The sequence below is a fragment of the Lonchura striata genome, chromosome 4 (assembly GCF_050655825.1).
Source record: "Lonchura striata isolate lonStrDom1 chromosome 4, ASM5065582v1, whole genome shotgun sequence".
Classification (NCBI taxonomy): Eukaryota; Metazoa; Chordata; class Aves; order Passeriformes; family Estrildidae; genus Lonchura; species Lonchura striata.
Genome location: NC_140706.1, coordinates 74,795,880 through 74,821,483, shown reverse-complemented (window position 1 = coordinate 74,821,483; position 25,604 = coordinate 74,795,880). Strand labels below are relative to the sequence as shown.

General features: G+C 39.0%; 1 long non-coding RNA gene across 19 annotated transcripts in view; it reads left to right on the top strand.

The window, feature by feature from the left end:
• Nucleotides 1–25,604, top strand: part of LOC110478808 (uncharacterized) — a 231,979-nt gene that overhangs the window by 133,407 nt on the left and 72,968 nt on the right. For 14 of the 19 annotated variants that reach the window (XR_014954997.1, XR_014954994.1, XR_014955004.1 and 11 more), the window contains 2 exons: nt 1,957–12,794; nt 18,252–20,062. This is a non-coding gene — a long non-coding RNA (uncharacterized LOC110478808). The remainder of the gene's footprint in view (nt 1–1,956; nt 12,795–18,251; nt 20,063–25,604) is intronic. The other 5 variants (XR_014955000.1, XR_014954995.1, XR_014954993.1 and 2 more) reach the window with 5 other exon arrangements.

Genomic DNA, 25,604 nt, shown 5'->3' with positions numbered 1-25,604 from the left:
GGATCCATACTGAGGGAAAGAGGGAAAAGTCAGCCCATATGTCTGTGTTTGGGGCTGGATAAGCTTTCTAAGCTTTTAGCAACTCCATCAGTGGAGAAGAGTTCATGTCGATTTCTACCTGGGTTTCCAGGGCCATTCTATCGTTTTAGATCAAAAATTAATTTTTCCTTTATTTCCCAACTAGCAGATACCTCCGTCTAAAACACGTCACCTCAGGAGCACTCTTCTCACTGTGCCAATTAAAATGTAAGGCACCAAAAAACTCTCCTAAAAGGGCTTATAGATTTCTTATATACTCTGAGGCTTACACACAGAGCAATACTGACAAGATAGTCTCAAGAGGTCAAAACAACAAAAAAATTTACTGGTAACTTCAGAAAATCAGAGAGCTTTGGCAGAAGTTTAGAGTAGCATTCAATCAACATAAAACAATTCACAAAGCCTTAGCTTAGCCCAAGCAACTTAGATAACTCCAAGCCCATCTGGTTTTAAGTTATTCCAAACTACAAGAAGACATAATTAGAAGGAGATGAAAGGGAAGGAGAGAAATAATATAGAAAATAACAAATATAGCTAGCACTCCTGAGTTCCAGCAGTGTTCAGCTTCCCAAGGGGAAGTGGGGTTAAGCTGTGTGCTTGCCCTGTGTCCTGGGCTGAGTGCCCTTTGGCTTTCCTGGCCATTCCCCCAGATGGGATTTTGGGTCAGCTGGCCACCGTGGGGCTGGGCTCGGCTCCAGAGGTGGGTGTGGAGCATTGCCCGTGCTGTGCCAGGGATGGGATCCAGGCTCTGGGGTGGGAGCATTGCCCGTGCTGTGCCAGGGATGGGATCCAGGCTCTGGGGTGGGAGCATTGCCCGTGCTGTGCCAGGGATGGGATCCAGGCTCTGGGGTGGGAGCATTGCCCGTGCTGTGCCAGGGATGGGATCCAGGCTCTGGGCTGGGAGCATTGCCCGTGCTGTGCCAGGGATGGGATCCAGGCTCTGGGGTTTGGAGCATTGCCCGTGCTGTGCCAGGGATGGGATCCAGGCTCTGGGGTTTGGAGCATTGCCCGTGCTGTGCCAGGGATGGGATCCAGGCTCTGGGTGGGAGCATTGCCCGTGCTGTGCCAGGGATGGGATCCAGGCTCTGGGATTTGGAGCATTGCCCGTGCTGTGCCAGGGATGGGATCCAGGCTTTGGGTGGGAGCATTGCCCGTGCTGTGCCAGGGATGGGATCCAGGCTCTGGGGTTTGGAGCATTGCCCGTGCTGTGCCAGGGATGGGATCCAGGCTCTGGGCTGGGAGCATTGCCCATGCTGTGCCAGGGATGGGATCCAGGCTTTGGGTGGGAGCATTGCCCGTGCTGTGCCAGGGATGGGATCCAGGCTCTGGGCTGGGAGCATTGCCCGTGCTGTGCCAGGGATGGGATCCAGGCTCTGGGGTTTGGAGCATTGCCCGTGCTGTGCCAGGGATGGGATCCAGGCTCTGGGTGGGAGCATTGCCCGTGCTGTGCCAGGGATGGGATCCAGGCTCTGGGGTCTGGAGCATTGCCCGTGCTGTGCCAGGGATGGGATCCAGGCTCTGGGCTGGGAGCATTGCCCATGCTGTGCCAGGGATGGGATCCAGGCTCTGGGGTTTGGAGCATTGCCCGTGCTGTGCCAGGGATGGGATCCAGGCTCTGGGGTTTGGAGCATTGCCCGTGCTGTGCCAGGGATGGGATCCAGGCTCTGGGGTGGGAGCATTGCCCGTGCTGTGCCAGGGATGGGATCCAGGCTTTGGGTGGGAGCATTGCCCGTGCTGTGCCAGGGATGGGATCCAGGCTTTGGGTGGGAGCATTGCCCGTGCTGTGCCAGGGATGGGATCCAGGCTCTGGGGTTTGGAGCATTGCCCGTGCTGTGCCAGGGATGGGATCCAGGCTCTGGGTGGGAGCATGGCACTGCCTCAGCAGAGCAAGGCCTGACCTGTCCCTTTTCCCCACAGGTGCACCCAAAATGTTTTGAGCGACAAATCCTTCCAGTCTCTCGCAGTGGGGTACCTGAAAGAGCCAAATGCACGCAGTTTGGAAAGAGGAAAGCTTAAGAGATGCACAGCTGCTCTGTAAATTCCTTCCAGAAATGAATGTATCATCCTACAGTTTCTCTGTGAATTACCTCTCTGCATCTTGTTAAAAATACGAGGTGTACACAAAGGGAATAACGTGATGTGCGCTCTAATGCACAACTGCTGTCCTTTTTTTATGAGAAAATTCCTCCCATTCCTTCTTGTAATCTATTTCTCAGCTGGGTCACTTTCAACTCGGCTCAGAGCTTTGCAATCGAGTTCAGTGGGAGAGAAGTATTTGCAAGTTATAAGGATTAGTTACTTTGAACTCTGAGTACCAGTATTCCTGCAGCATAGAAGATAAAAAAGAATTTGTGTGAATTGGAGAATAACAAAGCATCTTTACTCTTCTTTGTACCTTCCCATGATAAAAAAAATAGAGCTGAAATGAAGAGTATGACAGAATTCCCCTTAAATTCAGTAGTGTCTGTTATTGAATTTTTCATTAACATTTATCATTTTCCCCCCTCAGCAATTTAACAATGGCAAAATAGTCTGTGTAATTAATTGCACATACAAAATATGTATATAGAGCACTCGGTAGAAAAAGCTCTTGCATAACATAAAAGCCACATAATTCATTTCTCTAATGCAGTCAGGTATGGACAGCATATGTGCATATATACATACATACAGACACGCCTTGTGGGTATCCAAAGCTACAAGATGTCCTGGGGAGGGGAAAGAGCCTAAAGCTATAAATTCAACAACTCATGTGTTGATGCATTAGTACTTATTTCCATGACATGTGTATGTATTCTCAAAAGTTCAATATTTTTATTAATGATAAAATATGCGTTCTTATTTCCGCCATGTATTTTTCTTGACCTTCCTGTTAAAATATTATATTGTTTAAGTGACTAGAAATTATAAAAATTACAGCCAGCTGTTCAGCTCAGGTACCAGGCATGCTCATGCTATCTATACATATATAAATACCTGTCTTGGTGTATTAGTAGGATCTGACAATCTTGTTATTCTGTGACTACTGTGAATTTTCCGTGTACAGTCACAGCGAAGGAGCCCCTGGATTGTAGACTTGGCATGTCTTGGATCCGATACCAGGGGCTTCAATCTGTTTGCAAAAATATTGTACATGCTCCTTTATTTTCCAGGGAGGATAATCAGCTATTGTTTTTTGGGAACCCAGTGAATACCACTTTCAAAATAATGTCCCACGTGTTTTTCTCTATTTTCTCCCAAGCAGGTATGCAAACTCCTGTTAACATTCTCTAGTATTTTGTCCCCACAAGTATAAAAAGAGAAAATATATTTCCACAAATATAAAAATACCTACTTAATTGCAAAGTCTAATATATTTATCTTGGATTTACTTCTCATGACAGAAGTCATTGAAGTTGTGATGAAGACAGCCAAATCTCTGTTGATAACGTAGTTATGCTTTGTAACTAAAGCAAGTCCAATAGCAACTCTAAGTACTCTAAGTAATTTCAAAAAATTGCTCTTTATCTTTCATTACTTCAATGATTTCTAGCTTGTGTTTGAACATTCATTAATTAAATCAGTCAACTGTAGGAAAGATATTTTACATACTTTAGAACAATACCTAAAAATAGTCAAGTCAGATGTTCATTACTAAACTTATCCATGATGTGAGTTCCAGAGCAGTCATTAGGGCCTTTTATAACCATTGTGAGTCATTCTGAGTATTTCTTAAACTTTCCAAGATGCAATTTGTTAGTTAATTTCTGTTTGCAATATTTTTCCTTAGAAAGCACTGGAATTTTCCTTAGAAAAAACTGGACATTGGTCCAGTAGGATCAGCTATTCCATTTTTGCTTGCCCAAATTTTTCAATGACTTTCAACAAGGTGCTGAAATCCTTACTCACAGTGAAGAAATGGTAGCCTACAGATGGTTTTCTTAGAAATCAGAAGAGGTAAGTAGCTTTAATATCTGCTGTGGGGGTGTTTCAAATCTTCCATTATCCCAGGAAAGCCAGACTTCATCGAGGAGAGAACCACTAAAGAGTGCATCAGAAACACCAGAGGGAGCAGTGAGAGTAACGAGGCACTGATCTTCAAATTTGAAATAAGCTGAATGTGACATTCTCTGGACAGAGAGACACAATTCTGTCTCTCAGGAGAAGCACAGAGAGAAGAAGAGAAAACAATCTTTATCTCTGCTCCTTTGCTTTCCCCACGTGGAATGTGGTTGGAGATTGTTCACCTGCAGTGGTGGCTGGGCTGGATTCTGGTGAAGTTTGGGTTCAGTGACCAATGGATCCAGCTGTGGCTCACATTCTCAGCACAGAGTCACGAGTTTGACTTAGGTAAGTGAGAAGTAAGTATGTAGAACAGTATAGTATCTCTTTAAATAGTATATTAATGTAATATAGTATAGTTTTAATAAAGCTATCCTTCAGCCGTCTGATCTGGAGCCAAACATCATTTCTTCCCCCATCCGGGGTTTGCTGCATTTTTACTATAAGCTGTATAAAAATCTGAGCTGATATCCACGTAGAAAATTTATTATCCAGCCTCTTTTCACCTACCTAGAGGCACGAATGCCAGGAGTAACTCAGACCACTGGATATGTTGATCCTAATGTAGCTGCCATGCCCATTCAATAATTTCTGAAAGGACTAAATAGGCATCTGTAGATTGATTCCCCTTAATGTTTCTCCATTGCATACACTGGTAAATATTTCATAATAATTACTTCTCAACTAAAGAGCTGATGAAGGCTGACTCATGGTGAATATTTTGAACTTTTCAAATGGTGTCACTGAAGCTCAAAGCAGAAAATATGCAGAATGATTAAATTGTGGAGAATAGAGCTGTATGCATATTTCCTTAAGTAACTGATCCACTGAAAGACTAACACTTGTTTTGAAAAATGAAATGCCTAGATAAGCATTAGATTAATGAAGTACACCAAGTAAAGTGAAATGTACCAGTGTTTATGACCTCTTTTAACAGGAAGTTTAGTAGCAAGACACGATAGCAGCATTTTTCTTTCTTGCTAATAAGCATTATATTCTTCCCTGAGATATATCTTTATAGCTACTCAAAACTGTAAGATATGGGGAAAAATGCTTCACTGAAAGGGTGGTCAGGCATCTGAACAGGCTGCCCAGGGAAGTGGTAGTAGAATCATCACACCTGGCAGCATTTACAAAAACAGGTGCATGTATCACTAGGGTATATGTGCTCATTAGTGGTGAACACAGTGGTGCTGGTTTGACAGATTCCATGATCTTAGAGGCCTTTTCCAACCTTAACATTTCTACTATCCATATCTTATAAGCCTGCCAAGAGCCATCAGTAGAATTCAGATATAATAATTCGGAAATTAGTTGAAAATGTGTGTACAACTCCACATGTCATTATTTATTGATTTCTAGCAGCACTTCTAAACTAATAGAAGTTTACATTTTCATTGCATCTCTGCATTTCTCTTAACAGGAAATGTCTGTAGGTGTTTTAAGTTTTCAGGATGAACCAATTTAGATATTTTAATGGCTGTGTCTCAACAAAATCCTTCTGCCAGCAGCATCTTGTGGGTTACCATCCTTCCTCCCTGTCTCTCCAACCTGACTGCACCACAGCTGGAGCAGCAGTGGCTTTAGCAGCTTGACCCACCTGAGATTACGTGTGTGCTTCAGCAGAAAGTGGTATGCCAGGGAATATATAACCTGTTGCACTTCTTTTGCAGTTTAATGAACAGATCCCACACCATGTTTTTTGTGCAAGGGATTTTGCTTAACTCTCCCCTTGAAAAATGGAAAACTCTTTTTCTGAACTTATTAAAACAGGACTAAATATTTTTCTCTATGATGAAAAAGTTGGCATTACAAAAAAAGAAGGGATGCAGAACAAAAATATACAGGATATTTTACTGAATGAGTTAATTAAATATTGATTTCCCATAATGTGCCATGGTAGCTTCACAAGAAAAGGAATTCAGTTGTATGTATGAAAATCAATACCAGCACAAAACTTGCCCTAATATGACAGCAATCTTCAGCTGACTGCAGGACTCTGCTGAGCCATAAGCTTACTTAAAACTCAGGCAAAACTTGAAGTAACTTCAGAGGGAATTTCAAGTGGTAGAACTTGTCTGTATTTTTTATGATTCCTTGGTACCTCTGAAATGTTATTGCTACCTTTTACTGGAAACTAAAGTTCATGTCAGAACGTTAATTTCATTGTAAAATCAAGAGAGAAAAATTGCAAAGTGCCATTTGCATAATCATATTATCATACCAACACATTTCCTTTTTTGAGTGAGGGAATACTTATTAATCATCAACCCAATTAATACCAATTAGGTATTAATTAATAATACCTATTAATCATCAACACAGGTACAGAACCTGTGTTAGTCCAGGTGAGTCAAGTTTCAAATAAAGCGACAGTGAAACTGGTTATGTGGAAAAAGAAATACACTAATGACACAAGAAGTAGAGGATGAAAGTGCTGTTCTAGTGATTTGCAGGTATATGCCATGGGCAGCAGAAATTACAGAAGAGAAAGCTATTAAATTATTATTTCCATTCATGGTCCATATCTAAATATTATTTTCATATGGCATAGAATTTTTGCTTTGCTTCTGCTTTATCTTCCATCAATTTTCTTCCAAAAAATTCTGATAATAATCGTAGTGGCAAACAGAATAAATAGTAAATTAAAATAATTTAAAAACAAATAAACCAAACCCTTTCTAGTGACAGAAATACTGTCAGACGTGGCAAAATGTGCAAATATAATTTGCTCCATAGGAGCCACTACTGTGTAAGTGTTTCAACAGCTGACCCAGTGTATCTTGACTAAATTGCTGTTTGAAGATACAAGTAGGTAGATGGAATCAGTTGTCCTCAAGGTAGCCTAAATATCTCATGCTGTGTTCATTAAGAACATCACTCAGAGTGCTGTGTTAGGATTCATGGGGTTCTTTGCTCAATTTGATCATCTTTAGAAGTGCACAAGATCACAGGCCAGATTCATCAAAGCAAGGGATAAAAGAGATTTTCCTTTGTACAGCTTGGATGTGGAGCTATTTTAAATTAAACTATTTTAATAAATTTAGTTTTCACTTCATTAATAGTTTTGCATTTTGTAGTATATGACTGCTAAAGCAAGAATGATATGAAAAGTTTGTACTTGTTTATATATAATTTTCAATTGTATACTGGAATTTTTGTGCTGTTATCTGGTAGAAAGCGTAGCTAACTTGTGACTGTCTTAATGCAATAATAAAAGGGCCTCTGTAGAGATCCAATTATTAAAATTATTAGAGAGATGCCACTGCCCAAATTTAATCACAAATGAGACCATATACCAAAGTCAATAGAATGGATTTTTATTTAGCAGTAAATGTGAAGGAGAGACAGAGAGACAGGGAGAAGGAGGCTGGGGAGAGAAAGATAGCGGCAGAGAAGCAGAGAAAAATACCTCCACTCTTTACATTCCACCCACATCCTGCCACTCCTCCTGGTCTTCTCAGAGATTGCAGTCTTCTGGAGGTGGTGGCTGCAGGCTGTGTCCATCAGGTGGTGGGGGAACAAATCCAAAGAGCACAAACTGCACTGGGTTTGCAGGGTCAGGTGGGAATCCAGGGAAGGGGATTTCACTCTGGGTAATGCAATACAAACCACAAGACACCTGAATCAGTAGTGCTGTGGACTTTAAGGGTTTTGACACCTCTTAGTCAGCACAGCCCATCAGTCATGGCACATCACCCAGTATGAATCCCTTTGTCCTACATGAGACTGTCCCATGCTTGGGACTGGCCTTTTCACAGCTGAAGCCATTAGAGAAGGGAGGACAAGGGCACGATAGAAGGACTTGCCCACCTCAGAGGATTTGCCTCTTACCAGCCTTACCTGGGAACCCAGTCTGCAGCTGGGAGGCCAGTCTCAGGTGCATCCCCAGCACACTGAGCCATTAGCACCAGCATTCCAGTCTCTTACAGCACCTGGGTGCTCACAGCAAGTGGCCAAATATTTGACTCATTAATCACTAGCAGGCACTCTCACAGCCTCTTAATACCAATTTTTTTTTTTTTCCCATACATGATGTAATTTGCATAAGATGATGGACTGCAGTTTGGGCTTTTAAATTAGTAAAAGGAAAAGATTACTCAAATTAGAGCTCATTTTAGGATTCAGTCATCTCAGTTTATGAGGATCTATAATTGTTTAGACCCAGGGAACTAAAAATGTGAATTAAAATTATGACTGCCAAAGTTTTTAAGGGAATACAGTATGAAGAATAAGATTTGGAGTTGGAGCACACTTGAAAATGTCAGGACCCAATAAAACCAGAGTGTCTGCACTGAAAGCCACTTCTCTCTTGGAAACCATTTACCTGGGTGACATCTAGAGTTTATTATAAAAGATGATTTACAAGAGACAGCCAGTGTATTCTTTCTGCATACAGCATGTTTTGGGATCCCCAATGCCAGGACATTATCAACAATATTGGTGTGGAGGGAATGGTCAGGACAGTGTGGCTGTGGTCAGGTTGAACTCTGCACTCTTTTGTAGAGTGCTTTTATTAATATTGTTGCTGTTATTGTTAATTTTTTTTCTCTTTGTTGTTTCTAGTAAGTTGTTCTTATCCCAACCTGTGATTTTTGTCTTTTGTTCCTCCAATTAATTGCTGCATTAGGGAGGGGGAAAAGATGGAAGAGAGAGCAAGTAGTATGTGTTTTTTTGTTCCAGTGAGAACACTAAATTGTGGAGTACCTTTACTAAAGCATGAATACAACACAGTTCATCAGGGAGACTGGAGGAAGAACGGTTGCTATGTGTTTTATACTTAGGAAATATCTTGATTTTTCCCAATTCCAAGCACTGAAAATTCACTGAAAGGTTCTTATCCACTTCCTCCAAAAGTGACATTTGGTAAAAAACTTATCAGAACCTTACCAGAAAAACAAAAGGTAATTCTATCCATTTTCTTCAAAACTCTAGAAGTAACATCAGGACTGAGTCTTACAAATTTGAGACGGAGAATTAAGTTAGAGTATTCCTGTTAGAGGCACAGAAGATTAAGAATAAAGACTAATAAATAAATGATTTAAAATTTTCTTCAACCTGCTCCTCACCACTGTGTAATTAGACATATACTTACTAATTGCTGACTATTCCCAAATTTACTGATGCTTAAATTACAATCTGATATGTCATATGTTTATGTCACATTAAAGTCCCCTCTGCTCAATTAACAGACATCTAATCTAGAAAGTTTTCAGGCAAGTGCAATAAGTATCACGGAGCAGCAATTAATTGTAAATGCTTCCAGACAAATCAAAGGAAGGCACTGAAGATATTTGTCTATCAGCTGACATGAACTTGGAGAGGAATGCTCACCCACATGCTTCACTGCCTCTGAACACATGTAAATTATTCTCTTACAGCTACCAGCTGAGTACATTTGTGCACAGAGAAGTCTCTAAGAATAAATGTCTCCTGGCATTTTAAAGAGATAATGTCAGCATTCCTGTCCAACAGAGGAAAACAATCCTGTTTGTTTATCTAACTGAAACAGTACAATATTGTGGAAAAAAAGATGAGAGAGCAAGATAAAACTTTGCTTTAGACATCTCAGTGCTATATCCACTTCTTTGCAGAAGCAAGGCTTAACCCAGAACAGGAGCTAGGCACATCATTGGCATCTTCATTCAATGCCAGCACATGCCAAAGAATATATGAATGACCAAAGTGGGACAAACCCTTTCTTTAACAGAGGCCATAGATGGATGTCTGTGGAAAGGTACCTGAAACAACATATTTAAGCATCCAGAAACAAGATGAGAAAGTAAACACACACTAAATGTCATAATCTCTTTTGATAAACTAAAAGCAAGTGGAGGTTTTTCTTCTCTGGGAAACGTGATTGTTATGGTAAAAATCCTTTTTTCAACCAACCCAGACAACTGATAATCTGAAATCAAAGTCTTGTTGTGGGGATTCTACTTTGAAAGTTGGAAACAGTGAAAATACTGACTTTATTAAATAATTTTACAATATAAAGTCTTTAATAGAAAGCCTCTTTTCCCAATAAAAATATTTTTCTCAGTTTTATTTAACTTTAATAAGTTAGTATTTTAATTTAGTACTATTGGTACTGAATAAGTCTAGGAACAATATTCAGTGTTATGAACTCCCAAGTTTAGTACTCAAAAATAATTAATTCTGGCCTATCCTGGTTATTTTCTTGTTTTTGAGTCTCTAAATCATACCTTGAATATTAGTTTAACTAAAAGGCTTTTTGATTAATATGTATATACAGGGCACACAGTTCACTGCACTCTTAAAGTTCATCAGTTTACTGCCAAAACATTTTATTTTAATATGCAGCTTACTGCTCTTGGAGCCTAGGTTTTGAATTAAGCACTGGTTTAATGTCTGCGTCCTTTTAAGGGGTAAATGTACACTCACACTCCTCATAGTCCCTTCCTCTCTTTCTTTCTTTCTTTCTTTCTTTCTTTCTTTCTTTCTTTCTTTCTTTCTTTCTTTCTTTCTTTCTTTCTTTCTTTCTTTCTTTCTTTCTTTCTTTCTTTCTTTCTTTCTTTCTTTCTTTCTTTCTTTCTTTCTTTTCTCTCTTTCTCACTCTTCTCTGTCTTTCTCTTTCTTTCTCTTGCATCTAGCACAAATTACATTCTATAAAGAGTTTTGCTAGCATAACTGCCTTAGTTTCTGCAGCATTGCATAGCATGGCAAGGCCTCATTTACATAGATGAAGTTAAATTTCCCTTCTTTTTTTTGCTTTTGAAGCCAGTGGGAGCTATGTCCATACACCCAATGACATTTTCTAGTTATTAGACATTAAAGCAAAGAGTTGTGGAGTTGTGGGGAAAACAAGAAAGTCTCTATGAAATTATGAAGAATTCACAGCTGACATTTTCAGCCACTGAGGCATAATAGAGAGATTATTCTTCAGAGACTGATTTACAGCTGGAGCATAAAGAGAGCAGGTGAAAACTATTCTGTTCATCTCAGCCTCTGCCCAGCCAGGGTTTCCCACTTTTTCTTTGAACACCTGTGCAGCTTGTCTGCACAATTTGCTGGTCACTCCAAACCAATGCAGAGCAGAAGGAGGCAGTTTTTTGCAGTACTAATCAGCAAACGTCTGCTGGCTAGGAGCTGGTGGCAATGCACAAAGGTATCTGAGAGGATTTACTAAATCCATTTCACAACTTCCTGAGGCGTCACACTGAGGTGCATTCCTCAGACAGGGCAGGACAGAAGAATCACAGAATATCCTGAGCTGGAAGGGTCTCACAAGGCTCATCAAGTTCAGCTCCTGGCTCTGCACATATAATGACAGCAGGATAGAATACAGATTTTGTTCCTAGAGGAAGCAAAGAATCAATGCAAATATTCCAAATTCACTACAAATCTGCTGATTCTAATCTCCCTTTTAATGGTGAATTAGTTAGAATGTTTTGTGACTTTATTCCTAATGTTATGAATTGATTATCTAGTGGTCTGTTCTTATAAATGCTGCATATTAACTCAACCCATCTCTCATAGTGTGAACTGGTTTGTGCTTTCTTTTGAGGTGCTCTTTTAGATTATTGACAGATGCTTTTTGACTTCTGTTTTTTTCCACAGCCTGAAGTCTTTAGATTATTGAGCCACACTTGGTACCTCTGGGAGCTGCAATTGCTTTTGCTTATGTCATGATGCTGTTTAAGTCCTGTCTCTCGAGACTGCTTTTATTGTCTGATAGGTCATCATGGTCATGAAAACACGCTGTATAAAGACTCCACAAGCAGCTTATGTTTGCTCTGACTGGACTGAAATGGGCAGAATGCCAAAGCATGTTGAGCCTAATCATTTTGCTTCATAAAATATTGAAGGGCACAAAGGATTCTGCCAAAAACAACTCATTTCTTCTCCTAAGGGGTTCTCCTTGGATTTCTTATAAAGGCTGTGGCAGGCTTTGATTGAACTCCGTGGGTCAGGGGTCAGTAAAAGGTAAAGCAGTAGTGGGATGAACACTTAACATTCCTCAATGCATCTTGAAAGAGGTATGTTTCAAGAAAAAAAAAAAAAGGCACAAGTTAAACACAGAGTCCTTAATGTCTTGATTATGAGATGTTTGTGATCAGAGAAAATACAATTAGGAAAACATGAAGTGAGGAAATAATGGGAGAAAAAGCCCATAATAAAAAAGTGTATTTAAAGGAGACTTTATGGACATTTGCTGAGTGCACTTTTGGCACTATATGAATAAAATAATAACATGGAAAGAGCTGTCTCCCATTTGCAAGAAATATAGAAACAGTGCTCTAAAGAGATTGTATGTACAATAAGAGATAATCTGTGGTGGTACACAATATGCTGACCAGAAAGGCTGGTAATAAATCCCAACACCATTATTTGGTTTCTCAGCATTTGTCTGCACATTTATGAACATTATTAAAACCATGTATCAAATTTTATTTATTTCACCACGACTCAGCTGGAGTAGTAATGACATTGATGTCCACTTCTTTTCCCAGCTGTTCCTACAAACGGCTTGAGAAGGAAATGTGGATATGTCTGACGTGCTCTACGTTGAAGTGCAGTGGGCTCCGTGCTCTGGCAGGGCCTCCTGGGTCTCTGGATGTTCATACACCACAAAAATAGGAAAGCTCAGCAGATCTTCTATTCTTCCTGGTGACGTGGCACTGCTGATAGCACCGTGGCTCTTTACATCTCTCCTCTCAGGGCAGGATTTGTGCATGAGCTTCTGCATGCAGGTACTTTTCTCTCTTCCTTTTATTATTTTGAGGTTAAAACTCACATCTAGAATTTCCATGGTGAGTAGGAACTGCTGAAAGCTCCTAGTCTGTGTCGTACATCAAGAGGGAGAGGCATGCACTCCAGGGAAATCTGGAAGGCAGAATCATCTACCACATCATGGGGCCCTTCTAAATTCTCAGGGAGATTGGCATTTTTACATTATATACACTGTCAGGATCTTTGAGAGGCTGATTATTTTCTAAAATTTGGTCTTTTTTATCTCTGTATATTTGTCTGGATGTAGCAGTTGTGTGATACAGCATAGCATTGCTGCAGTGAATGTAGACTTACAAAATAATTTATGATTTATGACTAGCTTTCCATGTTAAAAAGTTACTAGGCATTTACATGGTTCTATAAAAGCGATATTTTTTCTGAGCTATCATGTGACTTTTGACCCAAAAAACTCTAAAAAGAAGAAGAACCTAGGTTATGAAGAGGTACTGTGATTTCAAAAAACACATATATGAAATCCAGAACAGCTGGGATCCACAGTCATCTGTCCTGTCCAGTGAGAAATTCTGACTTTCTTTGGCTTGAATTTGCTGTATTTATGGCATGTGGCATTGGGAATTCAACGCCTTGCCTACAAAAATAGTTTTCTGGTGTGGATTTCTCCTATGCTGGACATAGGAAGCCAAGTTGCATACCAAATTCAGAAGGGAAAAAACCCAAACAATTTAAAATGGAAAGCATCCTACTGCATGTTGGATTAATGTGCTGTCAGCAACATTATGTGTTATTGCAGCAGAAATGGAGAAAATAGAAACTAGGTTTTAAAAAATCAGCCTGTGGAATTTTCCTTTTTCTGACTCTGTTGCAGACTCTTCAGTCACAGAGAGCTGATCAGTCTGTTTCCATTCTCAGCAGGATGGGCAGTACAGGTGGGCCTTCCTTCAGTGCTAGAAACCTAAAAAAGATAGAAAAAAGAAAGCTTCAGTCCTCTGAAAATCACTATTTTTTGTAATACCAGATAGGTCTGCCCAGAAATTCTAAAAGTCATGATGCAACTGTAGGACAAATCCACCACTTTCTGGAGGCATAAATCTGGATTTATAGATGTATAGATATGGATGACATTGTCTGGATGTACAGATTCCATGCCAGCTCTAATCTGGAAGTCTGGCAAATTCCTTGTCTCCATTGCCTCCAAGGAAAGAGGAATGGCACAAAAAGAGGAAAATTCCCGAGGCATCCAACTGGCTATAGGAAGGATTCAAGAGACCATGCTGAAAAGAATCTCCTGGTGTTGGGATGATATCTGATGGAATACCACTTGGTAGATCTTCAAAAACCCAAAAATATGCTTGCCCAACCTATATGTTTTTCTAGAATAGTTATGCTGGTCTAGTTTACCTGCTATTTTCCATCCCTAACTTCTACAAATAAGATTATGTTCAACTCAATTACAAAGTCCCAACATTCAGGGATGTTCTTTGTTGTTTGTTTTTTGTTGTTTGTTTTCATTTTGGTTGGTTGGTTTTAACCTGATTTGAAAATGACATTAATTTTTGCTTTTAAGAGATGGATCCCACTTAACCTCAAAGAAGACAATTTTTTTCCCCCAAACAAACAGTAATAATTAATAACACATTTCCTCAGGCAGAAAACACACATGGAAAATCTTTGTGATGAATATTTAGGTTATTAGCATAGTAAAACAGGGGAATATGACTGAAATATTGTCAGCCCTTATATAATTAATGCTATTGAATGCATCCTACTAGTGTATCTACTTTGTTTTATTCATACCCCCAGGCTTATAAGACAAAATTCTTTAGCTGTAGAAGTATATATGTTTGGTAGATACACATTTTGTACCTTCTCCATTTTAAATATAAAAACTCTTTAATGAGATAAGCTACCTCGCTGCACACCACAATATCTCTTTTTATCAAACTTTTTCACCAGTGCACAATTTTATAGGTGAAGTTCATGGAAATATGGAATAACTGCCCAAGAAATCTCTGTTTTTATCACTGACAAAGCAGAGGATTTCAGCTTCACCCTAGAATGACACATAAACACTATTGTTTACAAAAAAACCCAAAAAGAAGTGGCAGAAAAACCTCTCTGATGCCAATCAATTATATGGCAGGTATTTTAACAACAGAATAATAATTTGGAATGGGGAAGTTTATTAGTAGGCATAAAAATGTTGCCTCCCTGCTAGGGCTGCTGTTAATATATGTAAAGTATAACATAAAGAACCTTGCTGAAAAAATAACAACAGCTTCTTCAGCATGCATGGAGAAATTACTTGTAGTTCCCTCTATCAGCAAATGCTGCCATTTCAAAATGAATGTATTGTTCTTCTACATTTAGTGAGTATTTACTGCACTTTGCACTCCCAAAATTTGTTTTGTCTCTCAGGCTCTGCATAGAGAGCTTTTTCCTGGCTCTTAGTGAAGAAAGTTTAAATAATTTTAAATGTTAGAAGTGAGAAGGAATCAAACCTACACTTGTCTTTTCTAATACAGAGCTGCAGTGCCATACATACTAGCAGTACCACTGGAAAAAAAAAAATTGTGGGACAAGGAGCTCAAGAGTGATTTCTACTAGAGCATGTAACAAAAAAGTCTTTAGCAAAGAAATTTTTGGAAGAACAGGAATCCTCATTGAACTGGGTATTTTTTAAGTTGTCTTCATTTTTTTCCCAATAATCACCCACTAAACCTCCAGAGTGCTCTCTGCTGATTCTGCCATCACTTTTGGCCTCATCTTAGCCAGTTAAAGTACTTCTGACTTTTCAATACTAGAAATGTTAGTTCAGGACATAGCTCATATCCTCAAACCCCATTGAAATCTCACACTAAAATATGTGAATTTACTGAGAATTTACTGTGACCTTATTTTCACTGAGAATCAGAGATGGATCAGAGCCAGGCAGAGGGGCTGAGCACCTGGGTTTCAGGCTTCCCAGTGTGCAAAGCAGATTTTCCTATACCAAAATTCAGGTCACCATACACCTTGCTGCTTAGTGAGAGGTGTAACTCTTAAGTCATCACTGATATTTGTGCATGAAATGTGTTAATTGCAAGATTAGAAATTACTTTTGAAAGTTAATCTCATAGAGCATGAAGAAATGCTGTGTTTCAGCAGACATTGCAGTCAGACAAACACCTGATTTTGCAAGCACCAGTTTTGAGGTACAGCACTGGCAGTCACAAAAATCTGTTTGGACTTCTAAAATGAGAGACTTGCTATGGATATCATTCAGAGAGAAGAAATAAAGTAAATCAAGATGTTTCTAATATGTCACTTCTCTGACCATAGCCTAACATTAGAAATGAGATTTCAGAATAAAGAACATCCAAAATATTACACGAAGTGAAACATCTACAAATGATTACAAGGAAAAATTTACTTTATTAGAAAGATAGGTGCTTTGATCAGTGTTAACGAGCTGTACATGAAAGGTATGGATTTCAAAGAAATGATGGAAACTGCAATGTTGGAAGAATGTAATGTTTCAGGCTTTCTGCCTCACACTCCATTCTTAGTAGAAAATTAATGACTTACATGACTGAAAACTGTTATTTTAAGATTATTGTTTTTGAAGCACTGCTAATTATTCCTAATGAAATTACTGTGGACACAAGCACACAAACTGCTTAGTTCACTTTGTGTTTATACAGCTCCCTGAGCTCTCAAACGTGCAATCCAGCTACCTTACAGCACTCCCACAGTGCCAGGTTAAACGAGTCTTCCCATAAATAGGTACTGATCAATTAATCAGTTTTTCTAATAGTCACTTGCTTTTACTATGACCACAATGTTTGAAAACAAGCAGTCTGAGGGCAGTGGATTCAATTTGCCTCTCTGAGGGCATGAGAGTAATGGCTCATCCTGCTGGAAAAGCTTTTGCCACAGAAAAAAAAAAAAAGTGAATGAGTGGATGCTGGTACTAGTCTGTCTTTCCTTCTGTGTTTTCCACTAAAAGCAAAATTTAAATATATATGCAGCTCCACGCATGCAGAAAGTATTTCTGGGCCTCAAGAAACCCTAACTTTTCTGTTCATGTATCATACACACCAATTAATATGCACATAATTTTCATTCAAAACCTTGGCAGGGCTGGCTCCTGTGAGAAGCTGCTGGAAGCTTCCTCCAGGTCCAGAGGAGTCAGTCCCTGATAGTCAGAGATGGATGTGCTGCTGGTCAGAGCTGGGCCAGTTACCAATGCTGATAATGCCCTTGTGATAACAGACTTAGGAATAAATGTTACAAACCAATAACAACCAAAACCAAAATATTACTGCACAGTTGTAATTGTAGTCAGAGGAGATGTGAGGAGATGTGAGAGGAGCAGCCCTGCAGACACCAAGGTCAGGGCAGAGGAGGCACAGGAGGTGCTGCAGCACCAGAGCTGGGATCTGCTGCAGCCCAGGGTGCAGCCATGGTGAGGAGCTGTGCCTGCAGCCCCTGGGGATGCTCAGGGATGCAGGGATCCACTGGGGATGCTCAGGGATGCAGGGATCCACTGGGGATGCTCAGGGATGTAGAGACCCACCTGCAGCCCCTGGGGATGCTCAGGGATGCAGGGATCCACTGGGGATGCTCAGGGATGCAGGGATCCACTGGGGATGCTCAGGGATGCAGGGATCCACTGGGGATGCTCAGGGATGTAGAGACCCACCCGCAGCCCCTGGGGATGCAGAGGCCCACCCACAGCCCCTGGAGGAGCCCACTCTGGGGCAGGTGGGTGCCTGGAGGAGGCTGTGACCCTGTGGGAGGCTGTGCTGGAGCAAGGTCCTGGCAAGGACCTGCAGATTCATGGAGAGAGGAAGCCACACTGGAAAGGTTTGCTGGTGGACTTGTGACCCCACAGAGAATCCATTCTAGAGCAGCTGTCCCTGAAGGACTGCAGCCCCTGGAAGAGGGACTCAGTGCAGCAGTTCCCAGAGGGCTGCTGCCTGTGGAATGAACCCAGAGAAGTTCATGAAGATGTTCATGGAGATGTCATGAAGAAGTTCATGGAGAAGTTCATGGAGAAGTTCATGGAGAAGTTAATGGAGAAGTTAATGGAGATGTTAATGGAGAGGTTCATGGAGATGTCATGGAGAAGTTCATGCAGAGCTGTCTCCCGTGGGAGGGACCCCATGCTGGAGCAGGAGAAGGACTCCTCTCCTGAGCATGGCAGAAGCAGCGTGTGATAAACTGACCATAACCCTCATTCCCTCTCTCCCTGCACCACTGGGGAAGGAGCTAGAGCTGGGAAAGAAGGAGGGTGGGGGAAGGTCTTTTCAAGGTCTTATTTTACTTCTCATTATCCTGCTCTGATTTTGTTAGTAAAAAATTCAATTAATATTTATGGTTCAAGTCTGTTTTGCCCATGATGGTATTTGGTAAATGATCTCATTCCCAGCCCTTAACTCATAAACCTTTTATTGTATTTTTTCTTCTCTGTCCAGCTGCACAGAGAAGTGATGGAGGCTTTGGAGGGTGCCTGGCATCCAGACAGGGTCAATCCAACTCTGTACATGAAGTTACTGACCCCAAGATGTGCCTCTGAAGTTTTGTAGAGCAGAAATAGAAACATTACAAGGGGATGATGCCCTAATTATTCCAGAGTTCAGCACCACCACTGTAAGCAAAATAAAAGCCTGCAGCAAATTCACTGCAAAAATGTTTTTAAACTCCTGGCAAGCCTTATGGCAAAAAAGGTTTTTTTAACACTGAAATGCAGAGCTTAAGGAAACATCTGTTGTCTCTGAAGATAGAGGCTGACGAATTGGTGAAACACATTGTTATCTATTTGGCTTTAAGGTAAGTTCTCCATGCCTTTTGGGTAATGCATTTTTTAAATTTTACTTCTACATAAAAGCTGATCTAAGTTAACAGCCCTTCCAGTAAAAGGCAAAATCCTATTGTCCTCTTTCTTTGCTCACTTTTTCTTCCTCTCCTGTTTTCAGCATTCCCATTCTTCCTCCTTCCCTCCTACTGGCTGGGCTGCACAGCTGAGCCTGAGTCAGCTTACCAAAGTTATCAGCACAAGTGAATCACTTCCATATGAAGCTGATCAGGGAAGTAAGTCTTTGCTGTATCAGCACAAGAGATTTGCTTTAATTCTTCACACTTCTATTTGTTTTCATATATATATATATATATATCTGTATGTATGCATAATTTTAAAGTAATTCCTCTATAATATTTACTTGTCATTTATCAGTCAGCTTAATCATCACAGAAAAGCATATGCAACACAAAAGGTTCTCTTTGCATTATTTTTGTCTTCTGCCTTCTGGAGATCCCCATTGTATCAGATAAGTTTGCTGAATATCAGTGTCCCTGCTAGTAATCATATATTTTAAAAGGCCCTTAATTCATCCTGTCATTTTTAGTGAAACAGTCACTGAAACAAAGCTGTTAACTTCCCCCACTGGCCTTGGGTGGAAATGGGCATTTTATAACACAATTTTTGAATAGTGGGTGGTGATAACAAAAACCAACAGATGTTAAATAGAGGAACAGCTTTTTGTATGACTTGCCACAGAAGCAAGAATTCCTGCTGATTTGGTTTACTTCTTGTGTGCTGCTTCTTGGCACATGGTTTTCACAGTGGGCATCATAGAGCACTGAAAACTCAGGCTCAGATGGTCAACCTTTGTTATTCTGTAATACACAGTGTCATTCATCAGCTGTCACTTAATTGCTGGGTGTTGGTCACTCAGACATAGTGAACCAAAAGAAAGAAACTGTCAACAAAATCCATCAGGAATGTTATTCTGGAAGAAGAGTTTAAGTGTTGCTGTTAAGTACAATGAAAAAAAATCTTCAGACATAAAGGAGAAAGAAAATGTAGTTACTTACAATGGCTGATTATTGTTAGTGTAGAGAAAACCCTTTTTTAAAAAAATGCTTTTATCTCTTTTTTTCTCATATACACTTGTGTATCAGAGTGGGAAGAAAAATGAACAAAACCACAGGGGTCAACTGGCAAGAAGAGATTTGAAATGCCACAGAGCAAGAGCATTCCAAAATGTAGCCTTGGATACTCAGGGCTACTTCAAGAAAACATTGCTTAGCACTTGTGGGCATCAAGTCCAGAACACATTGCTGCTTCTTTTTTTTCAGGGTTTGCAGTGGGAGACACTTGACCATTTACTTTCTCTTCCCTACATATTAAAGCAGTACCAGAAATGCTCAGAGCAGAGAGCTGGAACTTCTGGGACCACAGGACCATGGATGGTGCTTCCAGGCAAGAAGCATCTGTAACTACTGGGTAATTAAAAAAAGAAAATTAAAACTCACATCTTGTGCACAAAAATTTACCTCTTTTTTGCTGGGGGAAAAAAAAAAAAAGGGAGATGTCTCAAAGTTATCACCAACATGTAAGAACAAAGTTAGAAAGTGGTAATTTTATAAGTGACACTTCTTAAGCTGACAAGATTGTTGAAAAGTGGTACTTTCAGGTAGGATGTAAGTGGGCTGTAAATCAACTCAATTCATTGTTGAAGGAGCAAATCTGCACAGCAAAATAGTTGAAATCACTGGTTAAAAGTCCTGTAATTTAGTAAAGATGGTTAGGTTTTGTTATTTTCAAAGGGACATGTTACAGAGAGAGAGAGATTCCTCTTAGCTCTGTTAAATCATGTGAGCAGGTATCAGTGACATGGCCTCTATGTCCTCTCCCATTAAAATATAAGATCTAAGGCTGTAGCAGAATGGGAAAAAATGAGAAAAATTCTCAGAACCGGAGGAAAATAAGGGACAAAATAACACTGAAGACTTGCATTGAGATAAAATATCTGAATGCCCTAAAAGCACTATTTACAGAAAGAAATGCAAATTGATTGTTGAATAATTTTAACAAATTTTAATGCTAAAATAATGTGGACAATCACATGTTGGTCATTCTGTGTAGGAAAAAAATTCCTCTGTTGCCCCTAGATGAAGGCTAATGGAAGCTGGTTGGTGTTAATTTCACAGTTGCTGTTAATTGGTTAGGTAATTAATCTAAGGTTTCCTCTTCAGGCAGTGAAGAGGGAGCAGAGCCCTTACTACAGTAAGGGTTCTGCTCCCTCTTCATCCTAAAATCTATATCTATAGGGGGTCAGAGGAATAACAGAGGCAAACAATAATTGCTTTCAGAAGGCCACTTTGGAAAGAGGTGCCCAAAAAGATTTTCTTACCTGGATGACTGAAGAAGGCTTTCAAGCTTATACTTAGTAGTATCTTACAGTTTTTCCAGCTTTGGGCTTTCAACATTCCTCAGAATTATTAAGTGTTTGCTTAATCCTTGAGGCATGAAATGCAATAGGATGATAAATAGTTCAATTTGGGCATTTTACTTTTCATATGGGATGGATAGTAACAGCAGAAAAGAGGAGCTTAGTAAATAAAAAGGGTAGAAGGTTCTGAAAGCTATCACCTGTGCTTCCTTGAACCCTCAGGCAAATCACTGGAGACTGATTTTCCCCACTAGGACTTAGCCATAAACCATTTAAAACATGAATAATAACTAGAATGTAATTGTCCATTCATTTCTGGCATTCTTACTGGTTTAAATGTTTTCCAGTGGTTCAACATGAGGATATCTGCATTTTCTATTTTATATGTTTTCAAATAAAACCAATTTGTGACGTCTAAACTTTAGAAAAAGACAGACTTAAGATTGTCTGCCCATTTTGAATTATCTACATACAGATTTTCATAGTTTTTTGCTTTATTTTTTTCACAGCCCAACTTTTATTAGTTTCAGTTGGACCTGCATTTTTGCAAATGAAAACTTTGCTGTGACAAGATAAGCACAAAGAAAATGAGGGACATCTTTCCTCTCAAAAGTCTGGTTTAAGTGACTTCCTTTGAATCATACAGTAATCTTGTGACAGATGATGATACCAAATGCATTTTCTATGCTGGCATTACATTGCCTTAACTGTAGGAATAAAGCCCACTGAAAAACAGATTGCTGCTTCAGTGTTGGTATAAAACTGAAATTATAAACCTGCATGATGAATTGCTGAGTGGCTCAGAACAAAAGATTTCAACTACATCAGAAAGAAAAGGTAGTCTCTGAATTTATTATCCAAATGTTCCATAAAGGTAATGATCTTACAAGAAATATGTTTTGTCAAATAAACGCTTTTTGCGCACAGCACAAATAATAATTTTAACTACCCAATAATTTTAACTAGTTTGGCCTTTAATTGCTTTGAGTCCCAAATTTTTTATTTTATAACTTGAAAAAGTAAGAGGAAGGTCTTAATCATATTATGACTAATCTGACATACAGAGCTATTTTCTGGGCATCTTGTTCACTGTCTGAACATAAAAATGTAGGTTAGGATCATATAATTAATGACTTTATTATAAGGCCTATAGAAAAGAGACCTGAGTTAATATCAGTCAGCTTTATTTATGGTAATTCCCAATTCTAAGTCATACTTTTTCAACAATAATATATTTTTTTTTCTTTGTCCCTGTGAAAAAGTAAAATAAGTAACTAATTAAATCTTCTTTTTCTACTTAAACATAGTCATTAACACCCTGATGATAGGGGCCTGCTTTCTCCCTTATTTCATAAAGAACTGATGACTAATGAGGAATTTTTAGTAATATGGTAATATGAATAATTCTGTAATACAAATAAATTATAGGCTTTAAAAATTACTTTAAAAACTTCAATGTTGTACAAATCATGACACTAACAAACTTCTGTTAAGCATTATAAACTTGATAAACTCACTGACATACAGTGATGTCTTAAAAATGTGGTAGAAGTAATGAAAGACAGTTGTGCTGTTTCTGATTGATATATTAATATATGATTACAAATATTCCCCCCAGTTCTCATTTGGATTGGATAATGAGCATTGTGGTAGACAGCAAAAATCTTTAGTTAACTAAATTAAACAGTGTTGAGAACAATTGACTGTCTTGAACTTAGTGGCTAACACAGTCAGAGCCGTACTACTACAAAGTCAGTATTGCATGGAAGAGTAAATTATTATATACATATATATAAAATAGCAGCTAAAGGGTCAATTTAAGCTTAAGTTTGGACTAAAACTCATTACTTGGGCAATAATACTGATCTGAATTGGAAGTTTTCACAAGTAATTTGTTTACTGTTAATGTAAATAGGTCAACTCCAGTTTTATCTCCAGGATCAAACACGTTAAAAGGTAATGTGAACAATCTCATATCCAGTCTTGTTTATGGCAACTACATATTTGACAAATGTAAAAATACAAAAAGAGATAATTATTTAGGTCACAAGGAGATGTGGCTAAAGCTAATTTATTGCACAAATTATTAATTACTAATTAAGGAATACTTACAGGAAGAATATGGGAACATGAGTGTTGCTACTCTGTCTGGTGTCTTAAGGCATCAATAATTTTACCTATTTACAGAGATCAGCATGTTTTTTCCTATTTGTAACTTCTAGCAAAGTTCTTTAAAAACAAAATTAAAGTTCTTTAAAAACATTCTTAAATCAAATCTTACAGTGCTCCTTTGGTCTCCTGACCTACAAAAAATGTTTTAGAATTTAGAATTTCTGTAATCTCCTAATGTATCTCACCATTTTCAGGAAAAGACAAGCAAAATGTTTGCTGCTTTGGATACAGGGCTGTTTCAACTGTGTATTTCCTCCTCATAGGGTTTCTAAAAGTTAGAATTAAGATTTTGGTTTCAACTTTAAAACATTACAGCTTCCAAAAGAAAGGGATGATGGCTAGCAACTGGCTTTAATGCAGCTTAAGCATGTTCCAAAGGCTTTATTGAGTAAGCTCAGGGACCTGACTTCTTGCTACTTGAAAGATCCACAGGGCTTAATTCTTCTAGCCTTTCATTGTCACCTTATTTCTGTTATAAATCCCAGCGCTCCTCTGTAATTAATTGTGCAAATGAATAATATCAGTGCAGAGATAGTGGTCTTGGGCCAAAAGCAACTGCTGTATTTCATGCACTCCTCAGAAGTGGCTATCCACCACCACAGGAACAAAGAAAACGAGGTCAATGAAAATCCCTCATTTCCACTTCAAATGAGAGCTTGCTATAAAGAACAACTTTAGCCCACAGTCTCATTTCTACTTTTAAAATTTATCAAAGAGAGTTCTGTTAAAATACTGTGCAATGATATTAGCAGTATTAATAGGAAATAATTATGAAGAGGAGTAATACCTTTTCTTGAACAGGTCCTGATATGAAGTACCAGTGCTCCTAATGTAAAAGCTTAGCCTTCTTGGTATTCAGTGCTTTATTAAAAGAATTTTTATTAGCTAATTCAAGAAAGAAATATGACGAATGTCTCCTTCCCAGTTCCATCCCTATCTTTCATTACAGTAGTATCTGGTAATAGAAAGTGCTTCTGGCAGTATGTATCTGCATGTAATGCATACAATTTTCAAGATATAAAAAGGTATGTATGGAGAATGGCTACTTGATACACACCACAAATATCATAACATTTTCTGCCTCAATTTAAAACTAAACCTAATAGTTCTTCTAGTTATTTTGCTCTTATAATCATGATCTTGTATGGGACAAGTTCTCAGCAGAGCAAACTATCATAGCTCCATCAATGACAATTTATAACTCATCTGCCAATCTGACCCTGTACTTTAATCCATCATTACGGTCTCAGACATTTGCCTCTGAGAGTTCTTTTTATCACCTTTGTCTTCTACTGAAAATTAAATGTGAAAATAAAGAATTTCATGTAGTTGACATCATTTATGTAACCAAGACCTGCAAACCTGTCTAGCTCCTGGGTACTCTTATGACTCCTTGGTGACTGTGTTGTCAGCACACATGCCACGATAGCATGCTAGTAGTACCAAGGTCTGTTTTTCTATTACTCTTTACTTTTCAGTCTATAGGGTTTTATTTTCCCAACCCCAAACAGGAGCAAAGCTCTCTCAGCCTAGGTAAAAGTCGAATTTAAAGTACATAGAGTTTAAGGAATGCAATGGGCAGGATATTACTCGTATGAATTACAAATAGCAGCATTATCCATCTGCATCCTGATGACAAGTAACTCCAGAAAACAAGTCTTGGCATAGCCTTACATTTCCTGTGTTAAATAGAAAATTTGGGAGCTAAACCAGGTTGAGGCAGCGTCAAAGAACAGATGCTTTCTGATAGCTAGCTATGGCTTTGATTCAGGAGCATATTTAAACACAAATATGTTTAAAGGTTTTACTGCACAGGGCTAAATGTAAATCTGTGCTTAGAGCTAAACCGTGTATCTATTAACAGGACCTCTCTGCAATCAAATTTTGTAGGACTGCTGTAGGGACTAGTGCTGGGCTATCTTCTGTTTTGATTATCTGACCATTATCTGTCAGGATGGGAACATCCATCAGATAGAAAATCAAAATATTTTGATTTTGCTGTACTGTGTCTGTGTTAAAGGTAGACAATCTCTGATTCTGGCAGTAAACTAAGACAGAAATTACCCTAGACTTAAGACTAGCAAGGGGATTCTTTTCTCTTTTCAAACTACCCTGTATCTGTGAAAAAATTATGCCAACTGAACTAGCTTCCAAAAATTCAGAATTCAGCTGCACATTGGTATGTCTGAAAACAGCACATTATTATAGCATTTTACTTTCTTTAGGATGGGCAATTTAGCTTGGAATTACAATTATTGGTCAATACTGATGAAAATTTGAAGTGGTTTAGGCTGTCATTCTCTTGGACACAGCCTAGAGCTATCTCACATACTTTTGCTAACCCTTTCAGACCTCTGCTCTGAGAGTATGTGAAGGTGACTACTGCTTTGCAGTAGTGTTCACTGATATTCATCCAGGTTT